Below are 10,185 nucleotides of genomic sequence, written 5' to 3' on the forward strand. Positions count from 1 at the left end.
CATCTTGGGTTGAAGGAGGAATAGTAGCATTCATGGAAGACACGAAGCCTCCCGGTGGTGCTCCCATACTCCCGTACACACCACTCACGGAGCCTCCCATGGTCCCTCCAAACACTCCTCCATAGCTTGATCCTCCCATGCCGGCCATGCCTCCATAGCCTCCCATGCCGGCCATACCTCCCATGGAGGGCATGGGCATGCTTCCCATGCCGGCCATGCCTCCCATGGAGGGCATGGGCATGCTTCCCATGCCGCCCATGCCTCCCATGGTGGGCATGGGCATGCTTCCCATGCCGCCCATGCCTCCCATGCCTCCTCCAAACATGCCTCCTCCAAACATGCCGGTGGTGGAAGTGTTCATGTTGGCTAGCAACAATCTCTTTTTGGCCAACACTTCATCGCGAAGAAGGTTGACGTACTCCTTTTGCCTCTCATCCATATGGGAAGTATCCATCAAGAAAAGCTTCCTCTCCTCCTCCGCTAGGCGTGCATGCTCCTCGGTGGCTTGCCTCTTCTCCTCCAAAGCCAACTTCCTCTCCTCGTTGGCGGCAATCCTCTCCTCCAAAGCGGCTCTCCTAGCTTCAATAGCATCCATAGCCTCTTTCTCCAAGTTTCGTTGCATCTTTCTATCTTCATTTGCTTGCAACCTTGCATTTGCAATCCTCTCCATAGCCATGGCAATGTCATCATCTCCGGCCTTCCTTCCCTTCATTTCCTTGGCGGTCTTCCTACCGGGCACATTCCTCCGCCCATTGTTGATGGAGTGAGGAGTGGAGCTTCTCTTCTTCCCTTCATCACTTGAATCATCATCGATGATTGTTGCATCACCGGTAGCATTGGCCGCCATAGTTGCCGCATCCAACTTGCCGCGCGTCTTCCACTTCTCTTCATTCCCTAGCACTTCATAGCAATGATGCAAGGTGAATGGCTTGCCAAGAATCTTGTTGCCTTTCTTGTTCTTCTTTCCCACATCCCTAAACAATCCTTGAGCCATGGAGTTCTACACATATGCGCAAAGAAAATAGATGAGCCATATGAAGTACAACCGTATTCTTCTCATATGAGCCATATGGTGAACATAGTAGAGTCACTTACCCTATCATTCTCATTAGTGCCACTCGGATTGAGAACATCGATGTTGGCTTGCACGCCCGCCCATTTTTGGCAATCGGTGTTGATACCGGACCAACGGGACCGAAGTGAGCGCATGGTTCGCTCGATCCCACTTGTGTTTGTATTGAAGTACTCCGTCATCCTCATCCAATATGTTTCTCTTGTTTGATCGGTACCGGTTGTTGGATCCATTCCAATTGTCAACCACGTCTTGCAAAGCAACTTGTCCTCCGCTATGGTGTAGTTGGCGGCCCGGCCGGGAGGGCGAGGTTCAATCAACCCTTCTCCTTCCTCATCTACATCCTCATATTCCTCCTCCCCATAGGCGGCTTCATCGTCATGCAAGAACGAGGATCCAACATTCATTGTCTCCATGAATGCCGCATCATCCACTCTACATTGCAATGAAATTCATTACCATCGGCTAGGTATGCATCTAAACCACAATTCGACAAAAAGAAGTGTTTTTTACCTCTCGGGCATTTCACCATCCACCATATGTGCGCCCGCGCGGTTGCCGGACGGAGGCGTCGGCTGGGTCGGCGGAGGAGGAGGAGGAGAAGGCGCCCGGTTCGGCGCCGGAGGAGGAGGCTCGCCGGCGGGGGACGGGCGCCTTCGCTTTCTTCGGTGGCGCGACGGCGGCGGGGCCGACGTGAGGCCGTTTCGTTGACTGGCGCCTTCCCCTCCTCGGCGCGGGCCGCGCGTTGCCGGTGCCCTGCGCGGCCATCCGCGCCGCGGCAGCGCTCGCGTGTAGTGCCCCGCGCGGCGGGACGAACAGCGCCCGCGCAGCAGCCGTTGGGTTCCCGGCGTCGGCGCCGCCGCTAGGGTTTGGCGCCGGCGCGGCGGAAGTGGCGGCGGCGGCGGAGGGTGTGACAGAGTAGGGAGGGGTCGGCGGGTTGCCGGAGGGGTCGTCCATCGTCGGGATCGCCGGCGGCGCGCGGAGACGACGGATTGGGCTCGGGCAGCGACGCGGGGAGGAAGTTTCAGCGCGGGGATTTTTCGCGGTTGGACGAGCGATGCCGCGCGTCGTAGCCGACGCGCCGGATATGCCGCTCCGGATTGTGCAAAACGCCGCGCGCCCTAAAAATTTTACAGCACCGCGCCGTTTACCGCGCCTGCTGGAGCGCCTGATTCTGTCCCGCGCGCGCTATATCGGACGTTTTTATGCCGCGCGGCCTATATAGCGCGCCTGTTGGAGATGCTCTTAGACTGTGTGGTCAATAATTTGTTGCTCTCACCCCCCGCTTTGTTATGCAATTGACCTGATGCAAGTGTCTGCCGATCTGATAGGCACTTGACCTAATACGAGCGTACGCTTGGACCGCTACCAGCCCAACATCTTGTCTGTGCGCTGCCGCCAGCCGGCCATCTCCCATGTACTCCCTCCGTCCCTTTTTAATTAACTCACCCGTAATCTTGCGCAAAACCCCCTATCGCTTTCTACTATCTACCCGCCTGTCCCCGCCGCTGACCCGAGTCACAACCACGTCCCCGCATCCCCATCCACTCCTCACGTCCACGTCCGCAGTCTCCATCCACTCCTCGCAGTGGCGACTTCTTCCCCATCGCCGGCGTCCCGTCGCCGCCGCTCCCCTACCCGTCCCCTTCTCCTCCTCCTCCTCTCCGACGCGCCTTACCACCACGCGTAGCCGCCGCTCGCCATCCCCGTCCCCTTCTCTTCCTCTCCACCATATCCAGAACATCTCCATCTCCACACCAAATCTGGATCCGTGAGAAAGATTCAATTTTTTCGACATTTTTCACGGATCCGGTGGCGATGATGCGAGATCAGGTGGCGGGGGTGCTCGAGATCTACGGCCTCATCATCGCCGTCATCATCTCCACCGTGATCAACCCCAAGGCCAAGCCATACTTCCTCTTTGACGGATACGCGGACCTCTCCTCCGGCCTCCTGTGTGGGCTCGCGGGGCTCGCCGCCGGCATGGCCATCGGGATCGTCGGGGACGCAGGGGTCAGGTACGCCATACCTTCCGCTTGCTGCTCCCTGTGCCTCCCCTTATGATGGTGACTCCCAAATTCACCGGCTCACACCACACCCATCTCCCTCGGCTCAGATCGGCGAGGCGAACCGCCGAAAGCTCCTCGGATCGACCGATCCGATCTCAGGTTCGCCGCCAGTCCCGCCGGAGGAGGCCATGGAGACGCCGCCGCCATTCCAGGAGTCCGCCAACTGCGACGTCTGCGGCTGCACCTTCTCCACCTTGCAGCGGCGGGAACACCGTGCCTCTGATTTTCTGACGAATTTTACTCTGTTGCAGCACCACTGCAGCTGCTGCGGGAGGACGCTCTGCCACGAGCACTCTTCGTACCACATGGTAAAGCTCCTGGGGCTGGGGAGTTGGGGTTGTGAAGCTTAATTGATTTAACTCTTTTGCTTCGACTGGTTGCAGGCCCTGCCTCAGTACGGGATATACACGGACGCCAGGGTCTGCTATGAGTGCTTCAACAAATCCTCCTCCAGGTAGCCATCCCGCTGCTGAAATCTGATAGTGTGTGGTCACTTACGTTTGGTGACTTAATGCAGTAAATCTTGTGGTAGTTTGAGTTGCAGCAGGGAATCACGCTAATTCTGTGTTGTTACATGGGACATTCTTGATTAGAGTTGTTTACGGATGAATCATGTGTCTCACATGTTAAACCACACTTCTAGGATAATGTTATGCTAGTACGGAGAGAACATCAACCGCAGTGAAGTTAGTGAGGCATGATAATTCTGATATTTTTTTTAAAACAAATCACTCCACACTATCTAAAATTCTGAATGTAGCCTACATTATGAGTTCCCTTTGTTCCGTTTACGGTTCGTACAGAATGGAAACCACCTTTTCTTGTGCTATCCTTCAAAAGCTCAAACGCACACTTCGTATAGAATGAACATGCTAGTGTTGGCTTAATTAATTGGTGCTTTTGGATCTAAAAAAAGATATTACAACATGAGCTTAGCAATACCACCGTGAATTGTTCTAGATGATCCATGCAGTAGCATAAATAATGGTTGTAGATGAATTGTTCTAGATGATCCATGCAGTAGCATAAATAATGGCTGTAGATGAATTGTTGTAGATGATCCATAAATAACTTAAAACTACGGAGTATTGCATAACTTAAAACTACTCAAGATGCTTCTTGTGCTGCTTCTGCTTCTGCTTTTTCTTTTGCTCTTGCTTCTGCTTTTTCTTTTGCTCTTGCTTCTGCCTCTTCTATCAACTGCTTAAGCTTCTCTGCTTTTGCTTCTTTGCTGCTTGTGCTATTCTCAATAGCTTGTGCTTCTTCTATAATTTTTAATGTATCTGCAACTAGATCAGCCTTGCAAGTAAGAAAGATAGGGAGTCTTCCTTCCTTTATCCTTTTATCTTTACCCATGTGTTGGATGTCATAGAAATTCCCTCCTTGCTTCTTCATAGTCTCTCTCAAGCATGTTTGCAATGTTAGAAAGCTTTTAGCTAGCTTATCCACCTCATAGTTCTCAAATTCTTCCTGCACGACTTCAATCGGTTCTCTAATATTTTTAGGCGCGCTGCGATGCGGTGAGAGATTGAATAGACCGAAAGAAGCACGGATCTAGAATGTTCATATCGGGACTATTAGGTGGTTGTTGCAATAACACAATGTTCGAGTCAGTTTGTGCAACAACTTGTAGGAAAACAGGGTCGTTAGGCTTGATGTGTGGGGTGGCATTGTCTTGTTGTATATAGATAGTTCTCCCTGCGTCCTCATCTGGCCACTTGTCTAGTATAGCAGGGATTACTTTATTGCACATGAAATCCCTCATTACATCTCTGTTAACTTTCATTGATTTGAGTTCAAGAGTACCCTTTTCCCTGTTTTCGCTTCTTCTAACAGCTGCAGTTTCAGTGACAAATGGCCATGTGCCTATTTTTCCATCAAAAGTGCAAACCTTTATTCCATCAACAATGGCAAACCTTGGCTTAGCCACAGCAGTTAAAAACATAACCTTCCCTATACTGTTCTTATTATGCACTGTCCGATATGGGGTAGGCTCTCCAGGGACTAGATAGTACACATTGTTTTTCTGTGTCAAGTCAAACCATTTTTCGTCGATATGGACAAAATTGTCCATTTCCTTGAAGAAAACACTCATATCTGTCATTGTGCACTCTTGGAGCATAAACATACAGAACTTCAGTCTTTCAATTCTGTTAGATGGCTTTAGAGCTGGCTTCAAAGTGTTTGAGCAGCGATTTAGTTCTCCCCATTCTAACCTTCTGTGCAAGGTTGTTCGGCTAACATTGAGTTCCCTTGCTAGAGCTCTGACTGTTTTTCTTCTATTCAATGGGATTGAGGTTACCCTGGAGAGCTCTAGATCTTTTCTCTTACGTCCAACTCTGCCTTTTTTCTTCGATGCAACATCTACTTCTTGCCCTGCTGCAATTTGTTGTCGTGCTTCTTTCCAGATTTTTTCAACCGTACTTAGACTTGTCTTTAATAGACTAGCAACAAGCTCCTTGTCTTTTTTATCCACCTTTCCATCTCTGGTATGTATAAATTGCATTGCAAAGTAAGCTCCAAATCTTGCTTGGTCTGATAGGTCTTTTCCAGATGGCTGCCCAACACCTCCTGCATCATTGACTACATGGCCAGTACCTTCTTCGAGTACTTCCACTTCAACCATGATGGAACTGCATGACAAGAAGAACAGATAAGTACTCCCTCCATTCCGGAATATGCTTGTGCAAATCTGATGATGATGCTTGTGCTTATGCAAATATGATGATGATGCTTGTGCTTTTGCAAATCTTAGTTTCTTGTGCTGAAATTGTTATACTCCATGAAAGTAAATTTGCTTTATTGCTGCGATTTGTTGAATCTATGGTTTCGCTGCGGGCTTCAATTGTTTTCAATTGAGACCCACCACTGTATGTAAAGATTATGAATAATGTTAAAGGCAGAAAGTTTCATATAGAGAAACAATCATAGACAAAATGCAAGTTTTCTATTGTAAACGGTAGTCCTTATTTCAGTTTGTCTATTGTAGAGACATGCTCGATCGAAGAAACTACTTGGAAATGGGAGGCTTAAGATGATGCTCAACAGTGATGGTGAGCTGGAGGAAGAGGCAGAAACACATGCTGAACGACATGCTCGGACTATAGCTCTTGCTCAGGTTTGTACCCTATTTTTCCTGTTTTAGCTGACCAATTTTTTGTTAAAAAAATGAATTGGTTTCTGTATGGCTTTTAATTACTCTTATGCTTGTTAAATGATTCAGCAAGTACAAAAGCCAAAGAAGGATTCAGGCAGGCAGCGACAACTCCAGAGGAGGCATAAGAAGGTATGGCATTACATCCTTTCAATTTGTATTAGCATGCTGGTGCACATATCGATTTGTATTACCAAATGCTCTCCAGCAGCATGGCTGCCACCAAAGGTTGTGCAATATCATAGTGTTATCATCTCTATACCAAATGCTCTCCAGCAGCATGCCTGCCACCACAGAGGTCAATCATTCTAGCATGATGAACATTTTTCCTAAATAATAACCCAGTTTTGTCGTGTTGCATCACAGTCCCTAATAAAGCTGTTTGATGCTTCGGCATACAGATTCTGATATTCTTTGCACTGGTGGTTGGTTTTTTGCACAGGTCTCGGAATCAGCTTGAGAAGAAGCAACAGCCTCTCTGGTAAGGAAAGGTGCTGCGAAGCCGGAAAAGTCTGATAAGAAAGATGTGAAACCGGAAAAATCTGACAAGAAAGGCACAAGACGGGAAAAGGATAAGTCTAATAAGAAGAGGCGCAAGATTGAAAAATGAAGTTGTTTGTTTTCCTGAACTGTTGTAATTTTTCTGGTTAGCTATATCTTCCAGGCATGTTGTTCTGGGATCATAGCAGGTTTGCTTCATTATATTGCTCACTTGTGCATACGATGCAATGCTCATGATTATGCTCTCATCTTTGCAATGATCAGAATATAACCTTGACGAGCTGCCACTGCAGGATGAAGATGAGCTGCCGCTGCCGGATGAAGAAGAGCTGCCACTGCCGGATGAAGACGAGCTGCCGCTGCCAGATGAAGACGAGTTGCCGCTGCCGGATGAAGGAGTGTGGCGAGCAGCGTGGCGAACTGCAGGCTGGCGAGCTTGAATAAGGGGAGGCGGGCGGCGGAGCCAATTTGAGGCAAGCGGTTCTCCAGGAGGGTGTCGACGAGGAGGAGGCGGAGGCGGGTGGCGGAGCTGTCGCTCCGGCAGCTGTCGAGCATGAGGGGCCCGAGGAGAAGCAGGTGGAGGAGGCTGTCGAGCAGGAGGGGGCCGAGGAGAAGCAGGCGGAGGTGGGTGACGGTGCTGCCGCTCCAGCAGCTGTCTAGCAGGAGGTGGGCGAGGAGAACCAGGTGGAGGCGCGTGGTGGAGCTGCCGCTCTAGCAGCTGTCGAGCAGGAAGTGGGCGAGGAGAACCAGGCGGAGGCGCGTGGTGGAGCTGCCGCTCCAGCAGCTGTCGAGCAGGAAGTGGGCGAGGAGAACCAGGCGGAGGTGCCTGGTGGAGCTGCCGCTCCAGCAGTTGTCGAGCGAGAGCTGGGCGAGGAGAACCAGGCACATGTGCGTGGTGGAGCTGCCGCTCCAGCAGGGTGGAGAGCATGGCGCTGCACCGGAGGCTGACGATCGATCGATCGATTCCAGCTCTGGATTCCAGGCGGAGGTGCCTGGTGGAGCTTCCACTCCAGCAGCTGGACGTTCGATTCCAGCTCCGGTGGCGCGTGGTGGAGCTGCCGCTCCAGACGGAATCGATCGATTCCGTCTGGACGGCGAATGGATTCTGTCTGGCGCTACTCCGGAGGTGCTGGATCGATCCAGCTGACCGATCGATCGATCGATTCCGAGATGGACGGAGAATGGATCCAGATCTGACCGATTAGATCTGAGAGTTTTTTTGTTATGTTTTGAAATATGCAGGACTGGACTGTAAAATAACATTTGTGAAACGTTTTCCTCCCCCAAGTTAATTAAAAAGGGACGGAGGGAGTACAAAGTAGACATCGTTACCGGACCCGTCGTCTGAGATTAATTGATCCCGGCAGCCGTCGCACGCTTGACTCCCGCCGACCAAGATTGACCAGTCCGCCGCACCAAGACAATATGTTCTCCGACCGTCTGGTGCAGTTCCCTTCACCTATCTCAGGTTGTCCATCCACGGTGGCCTCCGCGCCGCCGCCTCTAATTAATCCGGCCACACCTAGCTAGCACGCCTCCTCTTCCCAGCATGGCACAACTACGATCCCTCCTTATTTTCGTTGTCCGCGGCATCCGCGGAGAAGCCACTCGATCCAGTCTCGAGGGTTTGGCCTGGCTGCGTTTATCGTACTTTGGGACCTCACATGTACGTATTTAAATTACAGGCTGGATCGATCAGGTTTTGAGCCGGACTCAGCTGGGGTCCCTAGGACGGACAAAGGATTCCATATGTAAGTCGGGTTCTACCGGGACTCTCCGCTGCTCGTATGGCCTGCAAGGAAAAGCAAAACGTGGAAAGAATAAAAACTTTAGCTTCGGACGATGGACGAAAACGCATTGGTGGGTGGACGAAAGCGCATTACGACGGACTGAATCAAGGAAACGTTAGCTTCTTTATTATTAGGGGTATAGATTATAGATAAACGTGAATCGGCCGTACGTCGTACGTCGCCCCTTTTTCAATTAGCCCCTTAGAATTCGAGTAATCAATCCGCACTCCACACTCCATACCGTACAAAAAGGAAAAAAAAAATGAACGAACAAGCCGAAGCCGCGGCGGCACCGACGCCTGCATCCTGGCTTGCTCTCTGACCAGGACCGTTCTCCGCGGCGATGGAGCTCGGGTGGAGGCGTGGAGCGCCACCAACGACGCCGGTCCGCCAGCCACGACCACATCCGCGCTCTATTCCAATTCGTCTCAGTTCGAGGCGGCCCGTCCGAGGTCGAGCTCTCCCGCCGGCCGGAGCGCCGTCGTCCCCATCGTCCGCTCAAACACGTACAGGCTTAAAGCTCGGCCTCGGCGCAAACTCCTCAAGCTCAGGCCTACCTCGACCACCTGTTAAGACCTACATCGAACATCTACGGATCCCATGCGCTGCTTCCATGATATTGGTGATGTCAATTGAGTGGCGGCTTATCAGGTGTTCATCGATGATTGAGCCAAGCGTGAAGAGCACAAAGTTTACCAATGTGCGTTTTTTGTCTTACGATTCTCTACAAGAAATTTGGTAGTGTGTAATTGCATTCTTCAGATTTTACGAATGCTTTGGCACTTCAGATAAGTACAAAACCAACCAGTTGTTCAGAGATTGCATAATGGATATTATTGTCTGTCGTGTCAGCTTCGGTGCCGTATTGAGAGCTAATCCATTTTTTAGAAAAAAAAGACAATCCATTCAAATCAATGCTAACTGATCGAGCTGATTGAAGTTAGCTACTATTGCCTGTGATAGTGAAAGCAAGCTTTGGCATGACGGCCGCTCACGTCTGAAGGAAGAATCAGAGATCGAGACGGTCTAGCGCTTGCACGAGAAATCGAGTTCTTTAGAGTATATTAGATTTTTATAAGTTTCGTTCATTTTATTATCATGTTGGAGAATAATAGATAGCGGGGTAGGCATGAACTATTTTCATAAGATTCGATCTATTATTCTAAGATTTTCCTAAGATTCGCTTGTAATTTGCACACTAAACAAAACACGTCTGAATACATGTATTTCTACACGAATCTGCGGGAAATAATCTGGAACGGAGGGACTATTTTTTCTCAAAAAGAAATTATGTTCATAGTGCATATTATTATAAAAAATACAAGGTACCGAAAACATGCAAAGCATAATGCGAATTCACCATTTTCAATATTAAAATTAAAGTTATTATTGTTTCTATTAAAATTAAAGTTACTATTGTTTCGCGGCAACGCGCGGGCATAGTGCTAGTATATACAGAGAGCCCAGTCATGATAAACTTCAGATCAGGATTTCTTTTTCAGGTTTGGTAATCCTAGCTGGTGTAGGTCCAGTCATGATGCTTGATCCAGGATTGTTTTTTTTTCTTTTTTGGAAACCGTGGCAGGCAGCTGACCGAAC

The 10,185-nt window shown here is 49.8% G+C and overlaps 1 long non-coding RNA gene across 3 annotated transcripts; it reads left to right on the forward strand.

Annotated features, from left to right (window-relative positions):
• The first annotated feature begins 2,709 nt into the window (after nt 1–2,709).
• Nucleotides 2,710–7,846, forward strand: LOC124653774. 3 transcript variants are annotated; one of them, XR_006988020.1, is made up of 7 exons: nt 2,710–3,090; nt 3,189–3,449; nt 3,525–3,595; nt 5,695–6,259; nt 6,365–6,427; nt 6,738–6,984; nt 7,061–7,846. It is a non-coding gene; the product is annotated as an uncharacterized LOC124653774 (long non-coding RNA). The 3 variants fall into 3 exon arrangements; XR_006988019.1 differs by having other exon boundaries at nt 7,090–7,846; XR_006988018.1 differs by having other exon boundaries at nt 6,738–7,846.
• The last annotated feature ends 2,339 nt before the right edge of the window (nt 7,847–10,185 follow it).

Source organism: Lolium rigidum, chromosome 5 (genome assembly GCF_022539505.1).
Source record: "Lolium rigidum isolate FL_2022 chromosome 5, APGP_CSIRO_Lrig_0.1, whole genome shotgun sequence".
In the NCBI taxonomy this organism is placed as follows: domain Eukaryota; kingdom Viridiplantae; phylum Streptophyta; class Magnoliopsida; order Poales; family Poaceae; genus Lolium; species Lolium rigidum.